The 15,304-nt window shown below is 39.6% G+C and overlaps 1 protein-coding gene across 1 annotated transcript in view; it reads left to right on the top strand.

The window, feature by feature from the left end:
• Window positions 1-3,471: 3,471 nt before the first annotated feature.
• The window catches only part of plxnb2a.1 (plexin b2a, tandem duplicate 1), a 231,712-nt gene continuing 219,879 nt past the window's right edge, over window positions 3,472-15,304 (top strand). The window contains exon 1 of the mRNA XM_085436803.1: window positions 3,472-3,986. The gene's annotated coding sequence lies outside the window, so the exon portion shown is untranslated. The remainder of the gene's footprint in view (window positions 3,987-15,304) is intronic.

The following is a 15,304-nucleotide window of genomic DNA, read 5'->3' on the forward strand; positions in this document are numbered from 1 at the left end:
GGTCTCTTGTGTTCTGGGGGCCTCTGGATGTCTGGAGTTTTGATCTCCTCCATACCTGCTTCATGCCCTGGAGGACGGGGCTGTGGCCCCCCCCACACCCTCTAGCAGATCATTACATGAAGGAACCTTTTAAAAAAACAAGCGCGTCCATGCTCACAGGTGTACACACGGGTGATCACACCCACAAACTACACCCTTTTTGGCTCCTACCTCAAAGCACACTGTGTTCTGTTGATCTTATGTGCTGCACAATAATGTTTAACATTTAGTATTTACTGTCATATTCCCATATATCATTGTGATGCTGTTTAGTCTATTACTCTTGTTCTCTTCTGCTTGTTTTCTTTTTTCTTTCTCAGCAGGTGATCCAGGTGATTGATATATGCATTTTTTTTAATTTTTTTTTTCTTTTTCTGCTCATTCTGTTGGTTTTTGTTTTTTGCCCTTCTCCCCCGTCCCTCTTCTCAGCTGTTTCTCTTTCCCTCTTTCTTTCCCCCAGTCAAGTCTGTCCCGTATTCAGTAAGTGAAAATAAAATAAACAATAAAAGGTGAATCAAATGGACCATTACGGCAAGGCTGGGATGGTCAGTTTGGTAAAGTAAATCCGTTGGGCATCTTTCTTTGCCTTTAGACAACAATTCTGATGGCAAAAGAGCCAAACGGGACAGGCAAAAAAAAAAAAAAGAAAAAAAGTTTGTGGTCAGTATTTTGAAATGTAGCCCAGTCTGCCTGTATTGTGGTGAAAAAAAGACCTCAACCACAGAGTACAAGGCAGTCAAGAACTCAATTATACAACAACAACAATAAAGGAGCCAGATTTCCATTTGTATTCTGATAATAATCTAACAAAATGAAGTAAATCTTATCAAAACTAAAAAAAAAACTAAAAAAAAAGAACTTATGGTCCAATTTACATTAAAAAACAACAAAGCATGTTATGCCATAGAGGTTGGCTACCTAGTGATCAACAAGTCAGGGTCACATCATCAGCCCACACGTGACATCTGCACAAAGCCAAGATGGTGACAGTAAAAAGTTCAACACAAAGCTTTGGAACTTCACAAACTAATAAGTGGCATTTTTGTCATTTTCATTTTTTTTAAACCACGATAGTACCTGATATGTGTTCACTCTTAGAAAAACAAGATATGGTATCTAGCAAACAGACACAAACTTTAAACTATAAGTTATAGCCCTAAAATATACGAGAACTCTACACCCATGACCCTTGACCTTTCCCACATACATACATTCTCACTGGCAGCTTATTCAACTCAACACAAAATAATTCCCACCACTCCAAGTTATCCTAAAGCACTGATGCCTACTGTAACATTCAGGAGACTTATGAAACAAAAGGTTAGGCCTCTGAATGGCCCAATGTCAAGGATTACTTCTTAGACAAATTCTCCAACAACAAAGCCTCCATTGTGGCCCACCAAGCTCTCAAATTAACAGCGGGAGCAACCGCACACTTAACAGGGCTTGACAGGCAGCACCACCACTCTCGCAGGCTTTGAAGCATCTGTAGAAAACAGGAAAAAGAAATGAAATCAGTGTCTCTGAGGAGTTTAAATAGATGATGATAAATAAAAATTAACATGTTCATAATATGTTTATAACTAAACTTTAATCTAAAGCATGGCTAACATCACCTTTGGGAGCTTCTGCTTGCTGCCTGTTGGCTTGTTTCTTGATTTCAATGAGTTTTCTGTGCTGTTCATCATTTCTCTTAAATCGCGCCAAATTTAAAGGAGGGGTTTTTGCTATCTTTAATTGCCTTCTATTTGTTTTCTATTTATCAATCTATTTATTTATTTGGGACTGAGTTTACTGCGAAGGCGGCAATTTGGTGACAATGAAGCACACCTTTTCCGGATGAGATTTTCAAAATAAAATCCCATTTAGGGAACTTGTTTTATGGGTTAAAAGAATAAGTAGGTTCTTATCGTTTATTTTAAGCTTGTATTTACTTTTAATTAACAGAAAATGATCTCTGTTGAAACACAAATCGTTGCTAAACATTAAGTAATTGCGAGGACAATAATTACAATGCACCAAGGTGCCATTAATGTGCTAATTTGTACACTTTGTATACCTTCTGCACATTAACACATGCACGGAGCAGCTGCTGCAGGAAATGATGCATGCTGTTTTAATCACATACAAAGGCTCTCTGCTCCTTCTCTGCTGCTTTGTCTGAAGAAAGTTCAGTTAGACATGGAAAGGAAACAGTTGATGTTTTAAGTGTTTAGAGCTCAGAATTAGAATTTGAAAAGCCTCAAATGCATGCAGAGATATAGAAAAGACTCATAAGACTCATTCTTGTTTCTTTAGGGAGTTCTTCTTTCTTACTGTTGCCAAGTGCCAAAGCACCTGACTGTTCCCATATGGAAAAGATATATATAAATCTTATGAAGTTTGTATCTGTCTGGTGTGAAACTTGTATGAAAAGCATAGAAGAGTGAAAACAGATATAAGATCCCTTGAAAAATTATTTAAATGAAACGTGTATGTTTTGGATACTTCCTAAAACAATATATGAAAGTAATGAGAAAGTGGCCACTTTCATGAGTAAATCATATAAGCCTTATATGATGGGGTTGCAATGTAAAGCTGCTTCATAACTAAAATTTACAGCGTCTTACATGGAGCTTCAGCTTCCTGCTGTCAAATGTGCCCAGATATTTCCTCAAGCTTTCCAGAAATGTTACCTTATTGATCTTAAAACTTTTCTAATGTCTCCCTTGGTTTTCTTGTTTTCAGTGTTTTAGAATAAAACCCTGCCTTTCCTTTGAGGCAAAAGAAGAAATTTGTTGTCTCCACTTACATGTCACTCTAATGGTAATGTTATTTATATGCACATGACTTTGCAGTGCTTAGACACTCTAGACGCTGTAATGCAGCACTGAAAGTAACCGTAGGTCCTAATCCTCTTACCAACCATCGCATGTCATTGCCTGCTCAGGTTGGATGGTCTGCTATGTTGTTTCGTAAACCCAGCAGCCTTTATTTACTATGTATTTTTGGTCTTATCCCATTTTCTTTGGTTTACTTATAGGACTTATTCTTTCTATTGGTCCCTAAAGTCTGTACTGAATGTAGAATAAAGGAGGTTCGAATTTGTCAGCTGCAAAATCAAATACATTTCAGAGAGCTGGTGTCTCTCAAGATTTTATGGTCATTTTAAGTGACCAGATATTTCCCCTCATCGTTACTGCCCTTGTTTTACAATGACTTACTTTGATGTAAGTTTCCTTAGCTTTGAAGCTTGCTTTTCACTCTTATTTTTGTGCATTTGACTCATCTCCTATCTATCCTGAACAAGGAAATTCTTGCACATAAGATTTTTAAGGTTAAACCTTCTATAAGCTTTTATTTTGAAAGGAAGCTTGTGCATGCTTTTTGTGTTTGACGCTGCAAACCTGACGGAGCATATATGCCAACAGGCATTGGGGGTTAGTGTTAGGAGGAGGAGGAGGAAAAGCCTTCACCCTGATATTCCTCAGTTTTGTTGCATCTCGCGCCGTTTCCAGTGGAGCTCGTGGCAGTAGATCCTGCTGGATGTGTGCAGCTCGCGTCGGCTCTGGATACGGAAAGCACGCGCTCCTTCCTTTAAAAGCTGGAAGTATACGCGTGTGAGCGGGCGCGCGTGTCTGAGTGCGTGTTGGCTTGCCATATGAATCACACCTGAGCCGGGTGTGCAATTCCTGGGCGTGTAAAGCACATAGAAGGCAGCGTGTCCACTTGTTTGCCGTGGGAATGTTGTTAAACTAAACTTCCCCGCAGCGGCTCGGGCAGACGTGCGCTGCGCTCCGGTCCGGTCGGCACTCTTTTCCTCCCTCTTCCCAACATCAGGATGTAATTTGGGCAACTTTTTGAAGGACCGAGGACACGCAGGACGAGTTTTATCAGCTAACATTTGATTTAATTGGGGAATACTGTCGGCAGTCTGTCGCAGAGGGACGCCAGCGGCGGATCCAGAGGTACGTTGAGCGGCGTTTTGGCTGCCTGCTTGTTACTTTTTAACCGCACCTTTTATGAATACTTAACGCAGAAACAAAACTATTGTTCGTCCTCAAGCGCAGAAAAGCCTTTAAGGAGGATTTTAAAGATCTCCAGAGCACTCGTGATTCCTTATCAACGCGTGAATTCCCCTCGATGCCTTGTTTGGAGAACGCTACACCAAACTCCGCTTACAAAAGTTCAGGTTTAAAAACAAACATCGGTTATTAGCGATTTGAACGGTCACCATTGTGATTAAGTGGTGTTTTATACTTAGCATGGAAGGTAGTTGATATTCGGCATTAAAGCCATATTCCAATCACTGCGTTTTCTTTAGAAAAAACAACAACTTGTGGACATGATTTCATCCGTGTAATCAGCTGCCACTGAGGAACACTAAAACTTTAAGTTGCCAAAGTTTTAAAAGTGTCCAGCTGATATGGAGTCTCGGCTGTAATGATTGGCTGCAGAATGTTAGAGTCTTGCATATTGCTAATGGGTTAGAATACATTTAATTTAAAGGTTCCTAAACGAAGTCTGGCATATGGGAGACAGCGGAATGTGCTGGGACCCATCAATACTCAGAACATCTGGAGCCTCAGCCAGTGGGCTGATCCTGTTGAGTCGGTGACAATAATATATTCCAGACCGACTTCCTCCAGTGTCAACTCCACATATTGGAATTTACAACAGCTGTAGGAACCCATTATCTTTTATTGATTCTGCCCATTAATTCCATACCGATCTCAATGAGAGGGGCTTTTTTAAAAGACTGAGCTGTAACTCAACATCAGTTAGATATCCCTAACATTGTAGTTAATGTAATGTGGTTGAAGCAGATGTTTTTTGAAGGCATTATTGATCATAAGTGCCTAAACCATTACAACAGCAGCCAGATAATGGTTGTACTTAGTCAAATCTTTGGCTCCAAAGGTCATTAAAACACATTGGTCCCCATCTCATGCGAGGAACTATGAATCTTGGAAAGTGTGCTGCTGGCCATCTGCTTCAGAGAACTGCTGTACATGATGGGGAGGTAATTGCCCATGGTGTGAGTTAATGGATTAGAATAGCCTCCACACTGCACCTTGGGCTCTGGAGCCATAAAACTATTATAGCTGCAGCGACGTAGCTCTGTTTAGATTCAGGTTGTTTGATGTTATTAGGGCTAACAGGACACTCCAATCAGCCGAGCGTGCAGTTTCAAGGCTTCTTGAGCAGTTCATTGTCATGTTTGAGCTACTGCAGCCACTGGGGGGGAAGTTTGGATGAGCGGGAGTCGATCAGATGTGTCCAGAAACTTTATAACTCCTACCTTTTTTTCCTACTTTTTTTTAACATGAAATTTGCAGCCAATTACCGGGTTGTGCTTACTGTGTCAGTATGAGTGATGGAAATGTCTCCTAAAAGTCATTGCTGGTGCTTGTTCAAGCAATGTTCTCAATGAAATCGCATCTCTAATGTGTTCTTAAAGCAATTGATGGTTCAAAAGCACCGTGTTAGTCTGAATAAGCTCTTCAGTAAATCCCCTTTTTTAAATGTTTTCCTAGAAGCCATGCTATTTAATAGGCAGTTTTAACTCATCTGCACACAATGCTACGGACAGCACAATACAAACCCTGTCTTCTGTTTAGTGAAGTGACTCGTCAGCTGAGCTTTACATTGAAAAAGCCTTAGATGCAGACAGTGCAGGTAAAGGGAATTTCACTGGCTGCTCACTGGGTTGATTCAGCAGGACGGCTGACTTTCAGCTCGGTTACGTAGAAATGGAGAACTAAGAGAAAGGAAAATAAAAGGGCAATGCCTCCTTTTTCACTTATTACTATGACATTTAACATTTTGGAAGGTCAGCAGGTTAACTGTGTGTTTTTTGGGTAACTTCTAGAGACATTTTGCATTTGGCAACAGAGCTTTTGGATCCTTGAGGTTACCTTTCTCTTTTCTATTTGCTTAAATAGGCTTTACCCTGGTCTGAAGGCTCGGCCAAATCAGAACTGACAGTAAGTAATATTCGCTACTTGTACAGTTTAAAAAAACAAGACAAAACCCAGATGAAACAGGAAATGATGTGGGCTGAGCTGATAATTTAAGTTGTTAAATTTGGCACCCTTTGCCTTTTGCTGGTTTTAAAGAACAACACAATTTAAAGGAGTAGTTTAATGTGTTTGGGAAGTGCACTTATGCACCTTTTAGCCACATGCTTAGTTTGTAACTGTGATATTACTGCGCGGTTAGCTCAGAGTGGAAATGTGTGGGAGATGGCTACACTCTTGGTAAAAAACAAAGTACACCCTCAGCCCTTGTATAGAAATTAATGAGGTAAATGGCAACCAGTTGCTGCTAATCATGATTAACTTAACATCAATTAGTTTGGCCAACTCTATAAAAGTGGAAGCTTTGGTAACTTCCTGGTCTGGAGCATTCAGGTGTGTCAAGGTCAGATTGTAATGCTGAGAGAAATTGCAAAATACCCAAGAGGTCCGACTCAGACTGCACAGCCCTCAGTTAGCATTTTAAAGGTTGAAGTTCATGACAGTTAGAAAAAGACTGAACAAGTATGGCTTGTTTGGAAAGGATAAGGAACATGGCAGCACACCTTAGGTTTGCAAAATTACATCTGAACCAACTACAAAATTTCTGAAACAAGGTTCTTTGGACAGATGAGACCACAGTGGCAATATTTGGACAATGCACAACACCACATGCCAACTGTCAAGCATGGAGGTGGAGGGGTAATGATTTGGGTTCCCTGTAGTCACAGAGTCAACCATGTATCCCTCAGTATACAAAAGTATAGTGTGTACTAAGTATTCTGGAGTCAAATGAGAGGTCATCTGTCCAGAGCTAAAGCTTGGCCCAAACTGGGTCATGCAACAGGAAAATGATCCCCAAGCACAGCAACAAATCTAAAACGGTCCATCTGATTGAAATGCTGTGGATAATACTTCAGAGCTGTGTGTAACTGAATGCCTGCAAATCTCAATGAATTAAAGCAATTTTGTAAGATGGGATGAGCTACAATTCCCCGCAAAATAAAGCTATCGTGTTATTGTCAAATTAATCATGTGGTGTGTTTAGTTTTTCACAGGACTGTCTCTAGACTGTGTCTAAAATGAAACAAAATGTACCTCGAACGCTCACTAATTCATAAACTGTTCATTTCAAAGTATTTATTACATTGTAAATGTAATAAGTAATTACATTACATAGTGAATGATCTGTAACAAAAAAAAGGGGATATTGTCAAAGTCTCTCAGAGACAGCTAGTCTAAAGGTGAGGAATCAAGTATAGCTAATTAACTGCTTTATACCATCCAGATTCATTTAACCTTGTTGTATGGATTCAAACAAAAGAGTAAGGTTTCTACGCAATAAAGTACGGTAGCAAGCTAGCTTGCTCGGGCAGTTTCCCAACTCCTCATTCAATTATTGGCTGATTTAACATCTAATGGAAAATGCCAGCGCTGCCTAAACAAGCTACGACATGGAACAAAGGAAAAAGAGGAATTATCATTAATAACGGCTGGTATTTTTCCAGCGTGGCGATATCTATTATGTAAGTTTGATGTTGTTAGCCATTTCCAGGCCCAAACACGTTTTCACTTAAAGACTGAAAGAATTTGGAGTCTTTAATTTTCTGCACCACGTCAGTGCAGAAAATTAAAGACTCCAAATTCTTTCAGTGACAGAAATGATTAATATGAATGTCCTACAAGATATTTAAGTCAATACTCAAGAAAAAGGGGATTTCTAAGGTTTAGAGGAGTTGGCAGTAAATATAGCTTGCTGCTAGACATCTCAAAGTAATTTAAGAAAAAATATGAGCACTGCTTTAAGTTTGGATTTAAACTAGGTTGGAAAACTTTGAAGAAGTTGACAAGAGGATGTGTTACCTGGTTACTAAGTACAGGCTATGGCTATGGTTCGGCTAATAAAGATAAAGGATGGGAGTTAAACTGTTCTCCTGAAAAGCCCATGTTGTGGTCCGTGATGTTCAAAGAGACTCTGAAAACCAAAGCTCCACCAAAGCAATATCTGTGATGAACCCATCCACAGCAGTCACGGAAACCATGAACTGTAGTACATGCTCTGAGTTTTTAAAAACCTAAGGACATGCCGCGTATGAATGGTGCTGATAAAAAGCTGGCGATGCTGCGAATGGTGACTGAGTAGTTTTAAGGGGCTTCTTTTCAGTAAAAAGAGAGACAGAGTATTGCAGCGTGTTTTTTAAAAAGACAAGAGGCTCATCCAAAGCAGCAGCAGATGTTTGGGCCCAGAAACAGGATCGGTAGGTCTCCACTTAACAAGCAGATTGGCTATCCACTTTGAGATGTTACCGAGCCTGCATGCAGCGTCCTTCCAGCTCGGCTTCTTCTTTACTTTTTTTTTTATATCCTGAACCTGCTGTTGCTCTCACCTCTGCTAAGAGCTTGATTTTTTTTGTCTCTCATGTGTTTGTGTATTAAAAAGAGCAGCTCTGGCCCCACCCTGCACTGTGTAACCAACTGAACAAGTATTGTGTTTTTATGTTGGTAAAGCTCTCATCCATCAGAAGCCCAGTCAGTCTGAGGGCTTAACTATACATTAGTGTCACCTTTGCACTTCCACCGCTTGACTGTAAGAAACCTGTTTAAGTGGAATGCAATTTGGTGGTTGAGTAACAGCACCACATTCAATACTCTGCTTAAACAGGAAGTTATGCTACTGCTTATATACAGTACACAATGATAGTAGGCTGTAATTGGATTTTTGTGCTAGATAGAAGCACAAGCAGATAGTGTTGGTGTGTTTAATTTCTACTTCTGCTTTCAAACCAAAACTGATGGTTATTAGCAAGCTGTGGTTTAAAAAAAAATTAGAAGAATTTGTTCTAAAAACATAAAAAATAATTATTTAATCCAGAGGAAGAATTTACAACAATACAGTGCTACAATGAAATACACAACTACTTTGTAAAAGTAATTATTATGTAAAATAATGCTTTTTGAAGCACTAAATTGTTAAGTCCCCAATTTCTTACGGTTTATGTGTGTGGTATTAAAAAGGAAAAAAAAAGATGGTTTTGTTGGTGGTGTTGCAGCCTCATCATGTTATTAGCTCAGGGACTTTGCATGAATCCCAGGCTGTGTAGCATTTTGCACAAGCCTGTATAATTTAATTAGCAGTAGTGCATCGTACTCCATAGGCTGTGACCGTGCCACTGTCTGCTAAGCTGTGATGCTACTCTGCTGCATGTGCTGCACACAGTCCTGGGAGTATAGGGAATAATCATTGTTTGTGATGAATATTGGTCTGCCAGTTTGTTAATTAAGCTCTATGAAATGCCTCCAAATTGAACGCAAGTACTGTATATGAGCAATTCTAAGTAATTATTGAAACTGTGCATTGATTTATGTATCACCCATTAGTGTTCAACAGTGTGTAGCTTGGCCTCTTGTCTACTTTTAGTGGCCACCAGAAAGGTCAATTTAAGCTAGCATGATGTAATTAATCTTCAAGAACATATTCTTGTTGTAAATATGTATCAGAAAAGATAATTGGTAAGTAAAGCTTTAAAATTAATAGTAAATCCTGTGCACCTCTGTAGACTCACCACTGCAGGTATCACTGCTTGAAAGAGAGAGGTTGTTGTGGGCCTGCAGCAAGGTTTACAAGAAATCTGCCAAATGTGAACAACCAGCAGTTTAATCTGCATGCAAGCAGCTTTCATTCTTCTTAATGAGGTTGGTGGATGCAGCAGCTTAAAAGAAAGTTTTTTTCATTTTTTTAAATCTTCAAAAAAGGTGATTTATTGGTATTTTATTGTGAAAACACTGACTGAAGAAACAATGACTAATTAATAATTTCACACAGTTTGCTTCAGAGCTGAATTGATTGATGGAGACAAGCTGGTTAATCAATCCTTATATTGAACCCGGGATGTTTGTATAGATTTTTATTTATTTATTAATAAATGAATCAATAAATCTCCTGATTAGCATGTCCAAGTACATGCTGATGTGATAATTTAAATGTAACTAATATGCAGTGAAAAGTTTCACTCTCTGTTTTTGGTGTTTAAGTATGTTAAAGTTTAGCTTTGCAAAGAGCGACTGTTGGTTGAAATTACTTTTTAAATTCAGGCGAACATCCTGTTTCAGGTTTGCTTTGGGTTCTTACAGCCGTATGTGGAACAGACTGTTTCTGTAGTTGCAGAAAATGGCAGAGGCTGGTTTTAATCTGTATTTATAAGGTGTGAAATTGAACAATGTTGGAGATCAAACTGTCTCTAACAGATGGATGCAATGCTTCCTGTGCTGATTGTCTGCTGGGTGCTGCGCAGACATTCTGCAGCATGTGTTGAGTGATTCTGCAACTAGAAACTTCACTTTTTAAAAATCTGAGCAGCTTCATAAGAGAGCTCCTTGTAGTATTTGTTGGCTTCTTTTTCAACATCTTTTTCATATTTGCGTAAAACCTTCTGAAAGCTTTCTAGACATCTTCATCTTCATTTTTATTTATTTTTTTATTTTTTAATGCATTTTCTAGCCTGTCAGCCTGTCCGTGGTTTTCAGTGCTGAGCAGCAGTAGCTGCTGTTGAAACGCAAAAAAATGTCTCCGCTCTCTTAAATTCGAAGCATGGACCAAAATTATGTTTCACAACTTGGCAGAGAGAGCAACGGAAGACTGAGACATGCTTTCTCTGTGCTGCAGTCATTTATCACAGGGAGAGAGTGGCAAAGGTCAGAGGTCAGACAGCAACTTTTTAGGTGTGTGTGTGTGTGTGTGTGTGTGTGTGTGTGTGTGTGTGTGTGTGTGTGTGTGTGTGTGTGTGTAAACCCTTGGCAGAAGATATTGTTTTGCACTTCTTGATCAGTTGTTGTTGTTTAGCAGTTAATGGCTCCTAGATAAAGAAACATAGTTTATATAACCGCTTTCAGACGGCGAGATGAGTGCTGGGCACGGAGATGCTTTCAAAATATATTTGGAGAAATAAGACAGGGCAGTATGGGCGCAAAGGCTGTACCAATATTTCACGCTGTTTTTATTCCATCATGTTGACATCTGCCTGTTACGATGTCATTGTGATGTCATAGGGTGTCATATTACAACAATAAATGTTTTTTTGCAAAGCTCTCCTCACGCCCTTTCGCATGATATGTTACTTGATATCGTTTCTTTAAAAAATCATTTTTAACCTTTTTTAACTTTGACCTTGGGTGCGAACAATGGAGGTCAAGGTCAAATTTGTAGCCAACCCAGGTGCTCATGTGCCCCAGAGCCTAGCAGATTGTTGCTGAGTTTGAATATTTGCCATAAAGATTAGTGGGGAATGTAAAGGTTTTACAATAACAGCATTACAAATGGGAATAAAGACAAAAAAGATGAAAAATCTGATAAAAAATATAACCCAAAACATGGACAAACTAACACACCTCCCCCTCCCACTTGCGCTAACAGCAGTTCAAGTTGACATTCAGCCCTCCTCTGATTGGCTAGTCGAGGCTAAGCAAGTGTATGTGTGTGTGCATAAGTTCACAGGAAGTAAACCTGTTGGATGACTCACGGTAATAGGTAATAGTTTCAGCTAGACTTTTCTTTGTTCACTTGTCTAGTTGCTTTTGGCCTTTGATCACCTCACAACATCGTCCTTCCTGGTATGTCATGGGTTGAACTTGACTCTTGCCATTCCATGAAATATTTTAAAAAGTTCCTTATTTTAAAACAGTGAAATGAAATGTAGCTGCAGATCTGTAACCAGTCCTGTTTCTGTGCAGTAATGTAGCCTTATGTCTCCAAGGTTTCTGCAATGTTACTAAACACTTAGAAATGCTTGTGAGGTTGCAGACAGTGGAAGGTAATGCATTCAAACCGCATGCTTCATTAGAGCAGAGATGAACAGGAAGTGTTAGGGATTTAAAAATAATAACATAAAAAAAGGAGGCGGAATGAGGGTCCAGGCCGTCAGCCAGTGGGTTGCTCAGCGTTTAATTAGTTGCAGTTCTAGCAAGGATGTTTATTCCAATAATATTAACATGACAAAGGGTTTAGACTTGGAAAAAGGTGGAATTAATTTACTTGAGCTGAATAATTTTCAGTAGGCATAAAAATATACTAATAATATTCAGTTAGTCACTTTGTCTTCTGGAAAATGCTTTTTTTTCCCCATGTATTTCTTCTGTCATTTAATAGTTATTATGAATCAAATGATTAGATAATCAATGAGCCAAATGCCACACATTGTATTGCCTCTAATGGCTACTTGGGGTGGGCTCCAAAAGTGAGTCTGTCCCCATAGCCTGCCATCTTTAAATGTCCAGCAGAAATAAACACGTTTGCAACCTGCTACAAAAAAGTTTCAATCTCTTTAGCTAATTTAAGAAGTGAGCGAGAGATGCACAGGCAATAAATCTTTTACAGCTCACACATTTAAACTCTAACGTTTGGAGTTGTGAATGTTGACTATACATTATTGCCTGTATGCTGGGAGTTGAGCTGGGCCTGTCCTGTGTTTGTGGGGTTCGGTGCCTTTTGAAGCATTTTTGATACATGCGGCGTATCAGATAAATGCATCTTGTTAATGAGGCTTGCTTGTGTCAGCTGATGAATAGAACTCCATCCAAATATGGCCTGTTTGCACAAAACCAAGATAATGATGTTCATGTTGCTAAATTTGACGCTTGGGAACAGGAGGTCTCAAACTGGCGGGTGATGTCACAGTGACCATCTTTTGTTTTCAGTCTGTGCTTACTGGTGTAAAGTCTGTCTAGACTCAGTTTTTCCCGTGTTTCTGAGCCTCCACTCAGAGACTACACTTTATTTATAACGTATAGCTGTTTTCATGTGGAGCCTCTTAAAGCGATCATCCATGAGATTCCTCATCTTATTTCCAACCGCCTGCACCACCCGCACCACCAGCACTATGCCGACACCTTTGATATATGCTCATTGCTGCTCCGTTTGTCTCACACTTCTTTACATTATAATGAGCGCGCTCAGTCATGCAGCCTGTTGGTAATAAACAACAGCAAACTGTAGCAGGCTTAAAGATAAAGAGCTGCGTGCTCTCTGTTCGTCTTTCCCTCTTTTCATCTCTGAATATTTTTTAGTCTTGTCAGTGTATTTAAGAAATCCTGCTTCCAGAAACATCAAAAAGTTGACTTTTTTTTTGCTCTGAGGAGGGTTTTCTATGAGGGATTCAGCCGTCTGTCGCTAGGTGTTCACAATAGAAAAAAGGTAGAGCCTCTCATCATAATTCAGCAGTTGTGAAACAGACATTTATTTTATTTATTTATGTGAATGTGAATTTATACTGTGCTTGGAGCATGTGCATCTCTGATAAAATAATGAGTCCATAAATGATAACTTCCCGGTCTTCAGTTCCTTTCATGTCCTCTTATGGTTTTAGAAGCACTTTTAAGCAGAATCATTTTTGATTTCTGTAAACGCCTCTACCAGGCAGGTGTGGGGGAAAGCAGGCCTAAATTGATTCGGTCGCAGAAAACGATGCTAAATGATCAACTTTCTAACTGCGGAGCGGTTGTTCTGAGTGCATTTTAAGCCCTGAAATGCTCTCATGGAGGCTAAAACAAGCCTGCCTCTTGGATTGTGTGTCTGGAGCCACTGATTGAGGCTGGCGTGTACGCGGACGAGCTTTTCTGTGTTTTGTTTGTCCAGCTGTTAATGTGCCGTTCTCATTATGCTGCTGTTGTCAGGGAGCCTCCGAGTGGAGAGCGGTGATTTAAGAAGCCAGCCTGACTGATTACCAACCTGTGCTCTAGTCCTCTTGTTCTCTGTGGCCGTGCATGTGTAAATGTTAAATGTTTAAAGCGTTTACACGTGCACGACTTGTACAGGTCAGCTTGTGCTGCAGTTTAAAGCCATTATCAGTATAAGACTCAAATAAATAAAGCAGCGATAACCGCCACTAGCTGCTGTCCTTTGATTCCAGTGCGTGCAATGGCTGTTCAGCAAGGGTCATTGTTATTGGTTCGATGCTAGTGCAGTCTGAGTTCAGTTTGCAGCTCGCTGAACTGTGCTCAAACATGCACTGTCAAAACGATCAGTATTAGTATCTGCAGTACTGTCCCTGTATTTACTTTGTACTGGATCGATCGCAGTATTGCACAGCACTAGTATTTAACCTGCTTAATCTTGATGCTTTTTGCGAGCCAGTTTGCTTATTGGCATTTGGTTTTCCTTAACTTGCTCTTCCATATCTTCTTTTAAAGTTTTGGTTTTCCATCGTTGAAAATTCAACATTTTATTGATGGCATTATGGGTTAGAAGCTGGAGACCACTGATGAGCTGGTCAGCTGTTTGATTTGAAATTATTCTTCCACGTCTTTGGCGTCAAAAAATAATACTGGTCTACATTTCTGCAGCTAATCAGACTCAACGGGTATGATTGCCTTTAGGTCATTTGCATTAACTATCTTATGTACACTATCATATTGTGCTGGTACTAATGGGTTAGCGGGTGCTGACTTCAGAACCACAGTAAGTGCTGACATCGAGTTTCTCAAGGTTCAGTTCACATTGAATGGCGTCTGCCTTTTAGAAGAGAAACATGACAGCCTCTCAAAAGAATACAAGAGAACTGAGCGTGTGTTAATTGAATGTCTTGAACTGTACATGAACCCTTGCTGCCCCCCGTGCCAGCTCGTGCTACGAACGGGTGTGAACTGCAAAGTGGAACTGCAGCAAACAATTACTGTGTCGCTCAATCATTTTGACAGTTCCTCCAGTGATAAATTCATTTGTGAGCTCAAGAGGAAACGTGTCAAACTAAGTTTCATCTGAAGCATTGTTGATCCTCAGCGGAAGACAAAAGTCTGTTTCTATGCTCGTCCTGCCAGGTGAGGAAAATAGATTTTATTGATGCTTGGCTTGACAAGTTTAAATTAGTGTTGCATATGAGGTTTGGAGTCATCTTTATCTTTTTGTTTTTGCTGGTTTAGATGTCTGACAATTTTATGGTCATTAAAATTTGAACTCTACAAATGGCCCTGTAATAATCTGTGTTGAGTGGGTGAAGAGCTGTATACAGAAACAATGACAGTCTCTGTTGCATTGAGTTGACTTGAGCACCAAATCCCAACAACAGTCGCTTCAAGGTGTTTTATAAAGTAAAAAAATAGATCCTACAATAACAGAGACAAACTCCAACAATTTGTTGATCCCCTGTGAATAAGCACTTGGCAACGGCGAGACAGAAAAACTCCCTTTTAACAGGAAGAAAGGGAGGTGAGGGAAGGAAGACGGGACAAAGACACATTGTGGAAGACAGGCAAAGAATAATAATAATAATAATAATAAT

The sequence above is a fragment of the Copadichromis virginalis genome, linkage group LG17 (genome assembly GCF_057382275.1).
Source record: "Copadichromis virginalis isolate Kocher_CV1m ecotype Utaka linkage group LG17, C_Virginalis_male_GT1.1, whole genome shotgun sequence".
NCBI classification, from domain to species: Eukaryota; Metazoa; Chordata; class Actinopteri; order Cichliformes; family Cichlidae; genus Copadichromis; species Copadichromis virginalis.